The sequence below is a fragment of the Canis lupus genome, chromosome 3, assembly GCF_011100685.1.
Source record: "Canis lupus familiaris isolate Mischka breed German Shepherd chromosome 3, alternate assembly UU_Cfam_GSD_1.0, whole genome shotgun sequence".
Lineage (NCBI taxonomy): Eukaryota > Metazoa > Chordata > Mammalia > Carnivora > Canidae > Canis > Canis lupus.
In genome coordinates, this window is record NC_049224.1 from 40825155 (window position 1) to 40840040 (window position 14886).

Here is a 14886-nt window from a genome sequence, read left to right on the forward strand (position 1 = left end):
GTGGACCAAAAGGTTGTTGAGAGCCAACTCAAACGACAATGTGTGATCTGGCTGTCATACAGCTCCATGGCCTTCCCAGAGTACGTGCCAGATGGATTCTAAAAACACTTTGCTTCAAATACTCAGTATGTGACAGATCTAAATCTTTGAGGGAAAAATCTCCCCTTCTCCTAACTAACTCAGAATAGAACCAGCCATCTTCATGACACCCAATACCCACTTCTAAGTTCTGAGGAAGCCCAATGAATTACCTTTGAACACAATGTGGTAGATAGGAAAAGACACAATCAAAGATGTGCCCTCCCAACACAGAACATAGACTCTGTGTGAAGAATTATTCTGACTCCTGAGGATTCAGCAGTGAACAAGGCAGGCAAAAGTCCCAGCCCTCATGGTGCTGACATTGTAATTCGGGAGATAGGTCATAAAGGCAATAAGAGGTTACATATGTCAGAGGGTGATGATTGAGATATAAGCAGACATAGAGCAGGAGGGGAAGGAGCTTTCAGACACAAAACAGAGAGGGATAGGGGATACTCAAGTATGAATGTATGAAAACCCTTAGTTCTGATGATCTGCTCTTCAATTTCCTCACTTTCTCTCAAATTATCTCCCAGAAAAACTTGTGATGCTGGGCCAAGGAGAGTGTGGAACCTGGTGGATGGGAAGGTAAAGGAGATTCTGTTCAGGTGCTATGCAGGAAGACCTGTATGACTTCACTTTATTGTGTTTCACAGACAATGCTTTTTTTTTTTTTTATGAATTGAAAGTTTGTGGCAACCTTGCGTCGAGCCATCAAGGAAGTCTATCAGTACCATTTTCCTAACAGCATTGTTTACTTTGTGTCTCTGTCATGCTTTAGTAATTCTCACAGTATTTCATACTTTTTCATTATAATTAAATTATATCTATTACGGTAATCTGTGATCAGTGATTTTTGATGTTACTGTTGTAATCGTAAGACAACAAACTTGACCAATAGATGTATGTGTTCTGAGCGTTCCCCCAGTGGGCTGCTCCCCCACCTCTATCCCTCTCCTTGGGTCTTCCTATTCCTGAGGCACAACGATAATGAATTTAGGCCAGTCAATAACTCTACAATGGCTTCTAAGTGTTTAAGTGAAAGGAAGAGCCACATGTCTCTCACTTTAAATCAAAAGCTAGAAATGATTAAACTTAGTGAGGAAGGTGAGTCAAAAGCTAAGATGGGCTGAAAGCTAGGCCTCTGGTGTCAGTTAACCAAGCTGTGAATACAAAGGAGAAGTTCTTAGAGGAAATTAAAAGTGCTATTCCAGTGAACACACAAATGATAAAAAGCGAAAGTTTTATTGCTCCTGTGGAGTACGTCTTAGTGGTCTGGATAGAAAATCAAACCAGCCACACATTCCTTTAAGCCACACCTAATCTAGAGCCAGGTTCTGACTCTCTTCTATTCTGTGAAGGCTGAGAGAGGTGAGGAAGCTGCAAATGAAAAGTTTGAAGCCAGCAGAGGTGGGTACATGAGATTTAAGGAATGAAGCTGCTCTCATAACATCAATGTGCAAGATGAAGCAATAAGTGCTGATGTAGAAGCTGCAGCCTATTAACCAGAAGATCTAGCTAGGATAATTCATGAAGGTGACAGTAGATTGTCAATGTAGACGAACCAGCCTGCTATTGGAAGAAGATGCCAGCTAGGATTTTCAAAGTAGAGAGGAAAAGTCAATACCTGTTTTCAAAGCTTCAAAAGACAGGCCAACTCTTATTAGGGGCTAATGCACCTGGTGAGTTTAACTTGAGGTGAAGTTTGGGGGAGCACTTGTTATTTCGAAAATCCAAGGGCCTTAAGAATTATGCTAAATCTACTCTGCCTATGCTCTATAAAGGGAACAACAAAGCCTGGATAACACCACATCTGTTTACAACATGGCTTACAGACTATTTTAAGTCTACTGTTGAGACTTGCTGCTCAGAAGAGAAGATTCCTTTCAAAATGTTCCTGCGGGTTGACAATGTACCTGGTCACCCAAGAGCTCTGAGGGGAGATAGACACTAAGATTAATGTTGTTTTCATGCCTGCTATCACAACAGTCATTCTGTGGCCAATGGATCAAGGAGTGATTTCAAGTCTTATTACTTAAGAAACACATTTCATAAGGCTCTGGCTGCCACAGGTAGTGATTACTCTGCTGGATCTAAGCAAAATAAACTGAAAACCTACTGGAAAGGATTCATCATTCTATGTGGCACTAAGAACATTTGTGACTCACAGGAAGAGGTCAAAGAATCAACGCAAACAGGAGTTTGGAACAAGTTGATTCCAATTCTCATGGGTAGCTTCAAGGAATTCAAGACCTCAGTGGAGGAAATAACTAGAGATGTGGTGGAAAGAGCAGGAGAACTAGAATTAGAAGTGGAGGCTGAAGATGAGCCTGAGCTGCTGCCATCCTGATCAAACTTAAATGTATGAAGAATTATTTTTTTAGGAATAAGCAAAGAAAGTGGTTTCCTTAGGTGGAATCTACTCCTGGTGAAGATTCTGTGAAGACTGTTGAAATGATGACCAAGGATTTAGAATGTGAAATAAACTTAGTTGATAAAGCAATAGCAGGTTTTGAGAGGATTGACTCCAATTTTGAAAGAAGTTCTACTGTGGGTAAAAATGCTATCAAGCAGCATCACCTGCTAAAGAAATGGTTCATGAAGGGAAGAGTCAATCAACGTGGCAAACTTCACTGTTGTCTTATTTTAAGAAATTGACACAGTCATGCCAACCTTCACAGCCACCACTCTGATAAGTCAGCAGTCGTTGACATCAAGATAAGACCTTCCACCAGCAAAAAGATTAGGACTAGTTGAAAGCTCCAGTGTTGGTTAGAATATGTTTAGCAATAAAGTATTTTTAAGTTAAGGTATATACACATTTTTAAAGATATAATGCTTTGCACATTTAATATACTATAGTATAGTAGAAAGATAAATTTTATATGCACTGGGAAGCCAAAAAATTCCTTGCCTAGCTTTATTGAGATGTTCACTTTATTGCAGTGGTCTGGAACACACTCTGAGGTGTGTCTGTAATCTACAATCCATTGTGGGGATTCAGGCAAATCATCTGGGGAGATTTTTATGTCAAGAAGATGTAGTCTTCACATTCCAGGCATTTGTGAAGACTTTGGCTTGTTTTGTTATATCCCATGGGAGTTTCTCCACACACCTATTTAGAGAATGCAGTTTGGTAGCATTTTGACTTAACATTTCTATGAGAAAACTTTTGTATTTGGAAAGTCTGTGAAAATGATAAAATGAAACATTATAAGAAAACACAGTTTTTATTCATAAGCCACCCCCCTCCGCCACATTGGACTCAGTAGGCTAAGATCAATATGGCCCAAACTGTATTCATTAAGATTCTTGGAAGGGATTCTTTCCTTTGAGGTAAAAGCAGATCAATTCCATCAAACTTACATTTTCTTCTCTAGAGAGTTAGCTTAAGGCTTGCAACATAACATGCCACTTAGAATATCAGAAACTGTCCCACTCCCCTTTCCTCTGTGTCTACACCTTATGTGCCCTCTGCTTCTGGCTAGCAAAGCTCTGGACACAGTTTCTAGATCCATGCTTCCTGCTGTGGCTCTGAAGCCATTTTCCTGTGTCCTGCTTCCACTATTTTTCTCTTGTGAGTTCTTCAGGGGCTCTTTATAATCTTTATTTTTATTTTTAAAGATATTGTTTATTCATGAGAGACACCAGAAGAGAGGCGGAGACATAGGCAGAGGGAGAAGCAGGCTCCCTGTGGGGAGCCCGATGTGGAACTTGATCCCAGGACCCCAAGATCATGCCCTGAGCCAAAGGCAGACGCTGAAGCACTGAGCCACCCAGGCACCCAGCTCTCCAGAATCTTGACTGGCTTTGTATAGGGTTCTCACTGCTTTTCTTCCTCTCTCCTGTATTGTGGGTAAAATTCCTTGGGTTTTGTAATGCAGCCCTTTCTGCTTCCCACAAATCTTGTCCCCTAATATTGGGTTTAACTGCTTACCTTTGTCAGAGGTGTGATGTTCACTTTTAAAAATGCAATGAACCATTGAGATTTAATAAACAACCTCTACTAATAATGATTTAAAATACACAACAGATTTAATGCCTTAACTCGCTTCTAAACTTTTCTCATAAAATAAGACAGTTAAGTATTACCTAGACAAAATGACACCCACACAGGCCTCTTGCTCTATCATGCTTCCCTGGGTTCTCTTCTGTTAGCAGTGAACTGATAAAGTTATCAATCATGAGGTACAAGTGAGAAAGAGAAAAGGGAAAAGGCAGGACCTTAGCAGTCTTCAAAAGAACCGTATTTGTATTGATGTGTCTTCTGCAGAGGGGTCGTGCACAGATACACTGGGCTTATGTGTAGGTCACAACTCACAAACCATCAGAATTCCTCACTTCCATCCCCCTGGCTCTTGCACACTATTGCATCAATTGTGCAACAGGTTAATTTTTGCCTCTGTAGCTCAAGGAACAAGGGACTACACCTTGACACTGACTCAGTGCAGCTTATGATAATGGGATTCTTTTGATTATGGAGGAGGTATTGAGCTATGTAGGTTGCAACCAGGAACCAGGTGTCTCCTGTGCTAAGGAATCTTATCAGAAAAAAAGTGACTGGTATAGCTTTATCATCAGGGAAGAGAGACACGATAGAGAAAAACAATATTACTTTTTAAAAAGATTTTATTTATTTATTCATGAGACACACAGAGAGAGAGAGGCAGAGACACAGGCAGAGGGAGAAGCAGGCTTCCTGTAGGGAGCCTGATGTGGGCCTCCATCCCAGGACCTTGGGATAATGACCTGAGCTGAAGGCAGAAGCTCAACCAGAGAGCCACCCAGGTGCCCCAAGAAAAACAATTTTAAAGAGGAAGGTAAGTTAGGTGGCAGTTGGAGAAGGATGAACCAAGAAAGGGAGTAGCACGGGGTCAGGAAGACCAGGCAATTCTACATAGTCACCTGGCAGGATGCAATGAGAATCTGAACTACAACCTGCCTCACTTAGTGACCACTCTGCTGGGCGTTCAGCCCTCCTGCCAGATGAGCTCTAAATCTTCTGAACCCCTTCAGAGCAAAAAGAAAGTCTGGGAAGAAAAAAACAGGCCAAGAAGAAAGTTGAACGAGTGTCTGGTGAGTGGGCCTTTACCAATCCTTCTTTGAACTGAATTCAGTGAAACCCGAGAAGCCTTGGAGTCTGAGACTGGCCTTTCCCCTTCTCTGCTTCTGGTCAATTTTTAATTTGCTGTCATCGATTAGCTGACAGGAGAAGAAAGATACCTCTCAGCAGCTGAAGTAGACAGATGGGAAGGGCCTCGAATCAGGCCCTCAGAGTGGGCGGCGCTGCCCAAACCGCCTGGGAGGTGAGTTTTGGCTCCAAGGGGTACAAGAACCAACTTGCTGAAGCTTCCTTGCTCGTCAGGGCACCTTAAAGAGTCCACACCCGGAGTTGTTTCATCTGCAGGCAAGAGAAAGTGAAAACGGCCCCCAAAGGTCTCCCTTCTCAAATAAACACTGTAAATGTAGGGAAACTTGCCTTTGAAGTTGGAAGTGCCTCAAGCAGACAGACCAATGACTGTTAGTATCCTGCTACTAACAGGTTTGTCTTCCATTGTCTGTAAGGTCTGTTCTTTGAGGTTGACATAAATAAAAACAAAGAAAATTACCTCTGACTCTTCTAAAAGAAAAAGGTGGCCAGATTTTTATTGGGGAGGCATTATATGGTTCCCCAAAAAGTGAATCACCCCCACCCCAGGTGCCAGGAAACAGTCAGAGAAGTCACCTTTCTGTGGACTGGTGCTCCCTAGTGGATGTGTTTTGGGGCGTATTGATGGTGCTGGTGGTGCTGGTGCTGCTGGTGGTGATTCAGTTAGCACAAATCCCCACCAACACTCACAGGCTTCTAGAACATGCCATAGCTGTCAGACCCGCTCGCCTTGGGCAATAGTGTGGGCTTGTCACACTATAGTGTTTCAGGTTTCTCTCCACCGCATAAACCCCTTCCTTTCAGTACAAACAGTAAGACCATCTTGTTCAGTTGTTGACTAATGACTGTGTGCACCAGAACCAACAGCGATGAGGCAACTAATGCCTTTGTAATCCTGGGTCTGACTGAATTCCAGTTTTCTCCTCTCCCAAGTGGTGAAACAGGAAGCCACATCCCATCAGGAAGAACCAGAAAGTGCCATCCAGTAGCTTTGCCTCACGTCACTGATCGCCCTCAGTCAGAAATCTAGACCTGCAACTTTAGAGGGTGGGTCGCTGAAAGAATTTGAGAGCTTACGCAGAGATGAGATGTGTTGCTCTCTGACAAGAACAAGGCTGACTGGAACGCTGGAAATCTGGCTCTGACTGCTCTTCACAGGCAAGGGGCATCTATTGTGGACTGAAGTTTCTGGAAGGTAAGCACGATTTCGCTGATGTTGCCATTTGAGAACTCTCAAACCATGTCGGCCCTGACTCTGTGTGTGTGTGTGTGTGTGTGAGAGAGAGAGAGAGAGAGAGACAGAGAGAGACAGAGAGACAGAGAGAGAGAGACGTTCAGAATGCTCATTTTTGGCCTGCTGTTCAGAAAGAGACTCAGAAAAGAGAGATTTGAAGCCCATTGCTTGATGAGTTTTACCTCAGAAGTATTCAGTCGTGGAGAGCCAATGCTGAGGTCCCAACTCCTCTGCCCTATAGCACTTGCTCTTTGGCAAATTTACGTGGATTCATTGTAGGGACAGGAAGGATTGTTCAGCCTGCAGAATCTGATGCTGAGCACTCAGTCAGCACAGCCCGATTTATGAGGAAAGAAAAATGGAAAGGGTGACCACAAATTTCCAGGGTAGCATGGCTAAGGCCATTTCAGACCATGTCAGAATGTCTTAAATTTGGAACAAGGCAAGACTTGCTTGCCTCACAGAGTGGCAAACTTTTCTATGGTAGCTCTCTTTTGAGCAAGAGAGTCTCCACACTGTATCCAGAAGACATTAGCTGATTAGTTCTACAACTACCAGCCTTAGGTAGAGAAATGTAATAAAACCTTTCTTTTCTTAGTTAGAAAAGAATACAACACTAGTTGTGTACGTGTTAGCAAGGATGTTCTCTTAGGCAATTTTATTTCCTGAAAAGCCTTACACAGGGCAAGAGAAGGAAACTTTTGGGATTCACCAGATGATGCATATTAATTTATTCATAAATCCCTATTATTCAAGTGCCTTTTATACCATGAGTGACGGTTCTGACTAAACAGCAACTTTTTTTTTAAACAGCAACTTTTCATGCCTCTTCCCCTACCCCCTTTTTTTTTTTTTTTTTAAAGAAAGGGGGTTTCCACTTAAAATTTCATCAGTGAATTTGCTGGATAAAGGGGCAAATTCTTTATGGGGAAAATAGGTAATATGTGCATAGTCTTCCCTTTAAAAATATTTCTGCCTTTTCTAAAAACAATTGAGTTGGTTGACATAAGTTTGAAGATAATTCTGGGTTGGTAATAATCTACATAATTCTAGGGTAGTAATAATCTACATTTATTGAGTCCTTGCTCTGCATAAATGCATTGCCCATTTAATTCAGTGAGATAGAATTATGTTATGCAGTTTTCAGATGAGAACATTTCATTTTAATGAAAGGTATAGTGGCATGGCAGGGAAGTGACAAGGTCCAAACTCTGTTGTCTTTCTGCACAAAGAAATATGTGTTTGGAGCCTTCTATATTCCCATCCCATCCCATCAGCTCTTCAGAGTCCTTGTCACATGGAGGGGTTTCTAAACCCATGATAATATGTAAATATGCTAACTTGGTATCTTATAGCAAAAGACCAAAAGTCAGTCTATAATTTGTTCCTTTTAGGGTGAAAACATGGTGTGGTGGACAGAATATTGGCTAGAAAGGCAGACAGATCTAAATTTGAATTCCTGCTTTCTGCCTACTATTTGTGTTATTCAGTAGGTCAGTGAAATTTTTCAAACCTCAGTTTCTTTATTTATAAGCTAATATAACGTCCACCACACAGGGTTATTTGTTAGAAGGAATAGAAAAACAGGGTATGCAAAATGCCTTCTGCATGACTGATAAATGGTAGGCTTTGGATAAATAGTATTCCAATAATTCCAGATAAACCTCCAATTATTTACTGATGCTTTTGGTGTGCTAGATCCTGTTCTGGGCTCAGGGGTAACATCAGTGAAGGAGGGAGACAAGACTGCCCACATGGGCAAATTTGTTTATTCTATCATAGCTGTCACTGACTTTCTTTGAAAATCAGGAACTGGAGGGTATTATACGAGTGAAACAAGTCAATCAGAAAAAAGACAGTCATATGGTTTTACTCATATGTGGAATATAAGAAATAGTAAAAGGGATTATAAGGGAAAGGAGGGGAACTGAGTGGGAAAAAATAGAGAGGGAGACAAACCATGAGAGACTCCTAACTCTGGGAAACAAACAACGGGTTGCAAAAGGGGAGGTGGGTTGAGGGATGGGGTAACTGGATGACGGGCACTGAGGAGGACACTTGATGGGATGAGCACTGGGTGTTACACTATATGTTGGCAAATTGAATTTAAATTAAAAAACCCTGAAATTAAAAAAAAAAAAAAGAAAAAGAAAATCAGGTTAAGATTATTGAGATCCTCCATAGTGGAGCTGATCTGGCCTTGACACAGCCTCTGAAACATAGCAGTTAACATCTTAGGTTAGGAGTCCCCCAAAGCATAGTGAAATCAGGCAAAAAGCAAGAACATCAGATACCTCTTTTGCAAGGATCAGTTTATTGTGCTAATCATTGCAGAGTTATAGGAAAGATATGTTTCTATTCATGCCTTCACACACACACACACACACACACACACACAGTTCATTTGAGTTTTCTTAGGCCCTCAAGGCATCGCTGACAGGCTGTGCATGGGAGGAGGGTCTGGCTCCAAGGTCGCATAAAATAGAGTGTAGTATGGCAGCCATTCATTTACCTTGGGCTCCAGGCCATCTGTACAACAGCCCTGGGCTTTCCAAGGCCTCCCCAATGTAAATTTAGGGATGTAGTCCAAAGGCTGGACTGGAGATAATATACCTTTATAAAGGTGGATTTGGACAAAAGCGATTGACTTATTTACTGCCTAAAAGCCTATAGTCAAGTGCATAAGATGGGCTAGTTGGCAACAAGAATGGTGTTTTGGCAACCTGTCCCTAATTTTAGATCCTGATGAATTGTAGATTATAGCAGACAGATAGAGGAATATAGGAAAGCTCCCTTTGGAATCAAATGCAGGTCTCCCTTCTCTTAGAAATAGCTGCATAGAGACGCCTGGGTGGCTCAGTGGTTGAGCGTCTGCCTTTGGTTCAGGTCAGGATCCCAGGATCCTGGGATTGAGTCCTGCATCAGGCTGCCTACAGGGAAGGGAGCCTGCTTCTCCCTCTGCCTATGTCTCTGCCTCTCTCTCTGTGTCTTTCATGAATAAATAAATGACATCTTAAAAAGAAAGAAAGAAACACCTGCACAGCCAGTACGCCAACCTTTTTGGTCCTACATGACCCAAGTTTGTTGTTTTATTTACTTGGAGGACTCAGAATGATTGAAGATATCTTTGGGGCAGCCCTAGACTAGACCAGACTATTGGCATTATGAAAGAAGCCTGTCTAAAGTAGCAAGGCTTATTTTCCTAAGCTCTATGCAACAGTCAATCTCATCATTTTGTGGGTCATACTATATATATTGCCTTAAGATTGCATCTTGCAGCAGATTTTTTAAAATTATGAACCAAGCTAAAAAACCTAATTAAAATAAAATAAGGCTTAGATATAAAACCTTCAAATGGCAAGTGAATGGGGGTATCAAGAATCTTTGACCTTGTACAACACTTTAACAGCCAAAATTCTCTATAGGGCTTTCTGTTATTGGTAGACAGATGTTTGATCATAAATGGACTTCAGCAATCACTGTGTTTTTTGTTTTGTTTTAAAGATTTTATTTACTTATTCATGAGAGACACAGAGAGAGAGAGAGAGAGAGAGGCAGAAGCAGGCTCCATGCTGGGAGCCTGATGTGGGACTTGATCCCCGGTCTTCAGGATCACGCCCTGTGCCGAAGGCAGGCGCTTAACCGCTGAGCCACCCAGGGATTCCCAATCATTGTGTTTTTGAATCAGTTATTCCCAAATTTCATTATTATCATAACTTAAAGTCTGAGAAAGCTCAGACTTTTGGCTTGGGTGACCTTGAAACAAATTTCACCTTTCCTAAGTATGAGAATTTAAAACTTGGTGAGTTGCGAGTGTCTACATTCCCCTCAAATGTAAAAAATGTAAAGTTAAAGGGGTTTGATTTGTTTTAGTAACCACTTCTTCTTCTTCTCCTTCTTCTTCTTCCCCTTTCCCCTTCCCCTTTCCTCTTCCCCTTCCCCTTCTCCTTCCCTTTCTCATTCCCCTTCTCCTTCTCCTTCTTTGTTTCCCACCTGGCCACTAGAGAGTCTATGGAGAGGGCTCATGAGTAAGTCGAACAGACCAGAGGCCTAATGCATAGTTGATGTTTGGTATATGCAGATTTCAATTCAGTGGGAAGTTTCCTCTTTATTGATCTCTGAATTATATCTTCTGGAAAACAAGAAATGGAGATATCTAATCAACATTTCCAAATCTGTTTAGGATTGATACACCCCCCCCCACACACACACATACTTCCATGTGCAGGTGCACCGTATTAAAACAAAACCAAAAGACACGTATACTGTGTGGGTGTGCAACCAATACTTTTTTCTTCTCCTGTAATAGATGGCTCTATCTTCTTCCATCTCATAGCTGTGCCTCCTGAAACATGTGACATGTGGTCGTGAGGACTGGAGAAGGGAGAAATGAAAACAGATCTCCAGCTATTTTTTTTAATTGAGGTATAATTGATTTAGAACATGATACGAGTTTCAGGTGTACAAAATAACAATTCAACACTTGTATATATTGTTAAATGACCATCAAATATATCTCTCCTTCCTCTCTTAATGGGAAAACTGTAAAAATTACAGCCAAGGCACGTACTTAGGTTATTTGAAGAGAAAATATTACATGTAGGGGCTTGAAATCATTTTTATTTATTATATCTGTGTTCTAAAAAAAAGTACTCAACAAGGGAAAATCATATGCCACAATCCATTTTTTCTCTATAGAGTTCTTATATGAAAGAACAAAGTCCATTTTTTAAAAAAATTTGATTCCTTTGCCAGACATATTTTAGTGGATAGTCGAGAAATAGTTGTTGATTAGATTGATCTTGACACAGATTGAACAATAAAACAATCATTGCAAGATACAAGCAAATATTGAGAGCATTTTTTCAATAACAAAGGTCACTTAACATCACTTAATAACTAAATTGGTTTCAATTTCTTCCCCTCAAATTTTGTTTTCTTGTTTGACATCCAACTAAAACTTGAAAAACATAAAATCTAGTGATGCTGAACAAATCTCAAATTGTGCAGATTAGCAATTTTCTTTTGCAATGTTCGTGTCACGGACACATTATCATATTCCACTTTGGGTCAGAGTTACAGGGTTTTATCATGAGCTCCTCTTGTTCCACTAGCCATGACTGGCCTTCCCTAACTTGTTATAAATGGAGATCTGCTTTGTGTGGAGGTCTATCACCAAATGTGTAAGAGTAAAACTTCAGAGCAATTTTAGATGATGATTATAAAATAATATGTGAGCTGGATTTTCCCAAGTAATTGTTTCACAGATGAAATACTACTATCCACTATTATAGTGGATTTCAAACTTTTTTTTTTTGGACCATCACTGATGGTAAGAAATACTTTTTAGACCTCAGCTTAGAAACACACTCACAGAGTAACTGAAATAAACATTTCATAAAACAATCCTTGGGAAAAAAAAACAATCCTTGGTACATAGCAATGTTTTCTATTCCATTCCACTTCACTCAAAAATTTCTGGTCATAGCTACTAATAAATTTTGTGACCTCCTGGTAGTGGTTCTCAATACTGACTGAATATAAGAATCAACTAGCATTTTTAAAAAATGCTAAAGCCAAACTCATAGTTGACCAATGAAATGGACTGGAGATTCTAGAAATGAGCCTCTACATATTTGGACCTTTGATTTGTGATAACACTGATACTCTATATAAGGGAAGGTCCTTTGAATATACAGATGGGAAAATAAGCTGAATCTTGATTCTAACCTCAAAATTTATACACCTTGGGGTGCCTGGGTGACTCAGTTGGTTAAGTATCTGACTCATGGCTTTGACTCAGGTCATGATGTTGGAATGGTGAGGCTCAGTGCTCAGCGGGGAGTCTGCTTGAGATTTTCTCCCTTTCCCTCCCCCCCCCCCGCCCCTCTCCCTGCTCATGTGCAGGTACTCTCTCTCTCTCTCTAAAATAAATAAATAAAATCTTTTAAAAGTTTATACACATATGAATGTTAAAGTAAGTGTGGTAGGTAAAACTGGCAGATAAAATGATAATTTCTAGATCTGCATTGTTCACTATGGCACCTGCTAGCTCCTTGTTGCTACTGAGTCCTTGAAATGTGGCTGATCCAATAGAGATAGGTTCTAAGTGCAAAATGCACAACAGATTTCAAAACCTTACTATAGAGAAAGAAATAAAAATGTCTCATTAATAATTTTTATGTTGATTATATGTTGAAATGATAATATTTTAGATATATATGTTGGGTCAAATAAAATACATTATTAAAATTAATTTCACTTTTTTTACTGTTTAAAATGCAACTACAAGAAAACTTTAAGTTACATATTTGGCTCTCACTGTTTTTCTATTGGACAGGACTATTCTAGATAACAAAATACGATATATTAATAACTTTGGGGTAGGCAGTGATTTTTTTAAAGAAGACATAGAGAGTACTAATATAATGGAAAAGATCTATAAATTGGACCATATTAAAACTAATAACTTCCTTTCATCAAAGTTTACCATTAAAAGAATAAAAGACAAACTGCAAAAGATATTGCCATGTATATAAACAACAAGGAGTCATATCCAGAATAAAGAAAACAAGTCCATTAGAAAAGATAGACCAACACAATAGAAAACTGGGCAAAAATCTGAACAGGTACTTCACAAAAGAGCATATTCAAATGGCCAAGAAACATGAAATGTGCTCAACCTTATTGGCTATTAGGGGAATGCATGTTACAACTACAGTAAAGTACTGCTACACACCCAGCAAAGAGGCTAACATTTAAAAGATCGACAGCAGATTTGTTGATGAGAATGTTCAGCTGGAACTCTCATACACAGATGTGGGAGTATATATTGGCACAACAGCCCTAGAAAACTGGTCAACAGATCTATTAAATGAGAGCATATGTATACCTGTGGTCTACTATTTCCACTGCCCTACAGAAATAAATACATATGTTTACCAAAGACATGCTCGAGAATATTCACAGAGAGTAGCCTTATTTGTTATAGCCGTCAATTTAAAAAAAAAAACAAACCTCAAATTTCCCCCAACAGGAAAATGAAAAAATAGATTGTGGTAGTCATACCGTGGAATACTAAACACCAGTGAAAATGAGTCAGCTGCTGTACACACATCAGCCTAGATGTGTCTCAGTCATGAATGTTGAGGGAAAGAATCTAGATACAAAAGAATGTAGTCAGTGTGATCCCGTTCATATGAAGCTTAAGGAGAGGCAACATTAATCTGTGGTGTTCAAAGTTAGGCTAGGATAGTTGGAGAAAATGGGGTAGTAACTGGGCAGAGACACAAATGGAGTATCTGGGGTGCTGATAATATCGTGTTTCTTGGTTTGGATGCTGGTTATAACCCAGGTGTGTTTACTTTTGTGATTTGTTACTTTACCATGTGCATCCTTAAGCTTTATTAAATATGTTTGTTAAGCAACAATAACAATACAGATGCCAGGATAGCGCCTTCAGAGATCCTGATTTATGCGATTTGAAATAAGGAGAGAATGACTTAAAAATATTTTCCAGGTAATCCTCCCTAAAGAGCCAGTTTTGAGAACCAGGACACTAATGAGTGAGTCACAACTGGTTCTTTCCAAAACCCTGTGCTGATATAACTATAATCACTATACTAGGCAGTGCTAAGCTCTTATTGTCTTAAGTTGCACTGACTTTGAAGGCATAATTCACATTGATAAATCTTAGAGACATAAGGAATCACAAAGTTAATGCCTTAGAAGGCCGGTAGGTAACTGAAATGAGCATAGGGCCAGATGATAAAGCTTATGCCTCACTTAAGGCCTGCAGGTCCTGTGACAATTGCCAGGTCTTCTGATTTTATTGTTTTGTTTTCTTTTGTTTTTCAAATGAGGCTGTGAATCCGGATTTTTATGTGAAAATTCCTAGAGTTTAGATTCAGCTCAACTTATTTTAAAGCACCATGCAGGGCAAAAGAAACTGACTGGTACTCCCAGGTCAGCCTCCACCAAGTTCTGCCACCGATTTGTAAATCCAACTTAGGGTTTTAGAACCAGAAGGAAACTTATGGGCATAAACTATGTAGTCGATTGATTATGTTTCCCTTTTCTGCTTCTGCAGGGATGTTATGAAAGTAAAGGCAAAACTTTTATTTATATATATATATACACATATATACATATATATAGTTCTTGAATCCCTTCACAGAAAGCTATCATATATACTCAAGGTAATTACTGCTATTTACATTTTATTTTATTTTACCTCTACTGTGTTTTCTTAACTGTGATCTTGGAAAACTATGTCTGTGACCCAGAGCTTTCTTACTATATGGTATCGTTTTGTGTGTTCCGGGGGGAGAGGTGTTTGGGGCAAGGCAAGTATCATGTTATTCTCTATGATATACTGTAGATCCATGCTCTTTTCTTCTCGAGAGGTGTTGAGTGAAAGTTT

The 14886-nt window shown here is 39.9% G+C and overlaps 1 protein-coding gene across 11 annotated transcripts in view; it reads left to right on the forward strand.

Annotated features, from left to right (window-relative positions):
- CERS3 (ceramide synthase 3) overlaps positions 1-14886 on the forward strand; it is a 123231-nt gene that overhangs the window by 5476 nt on the left and 102869 nt on the right. For 6 of the 11 annotated variants that reach the window (XM_038532663.1, XM_038532662.1, XM_038532669.1 and 3 more), the window contains one exon: positions 6164-6425. The exons of 3 other annotated variants lie outside the window; for them this stretch is intronic. The gene's annotated coding sequence lies outside the window, so the exon portion shown is untranslated. Of the gene's footprint in view, positions 1-6163; positions 6426-10773; positions 10890-14886 lie in introns of all 11 variants that reach the window. 2 more of the 11 variants (XM_038532664.1, XM_038532665.1) reach the window with 2 other exon arrangements.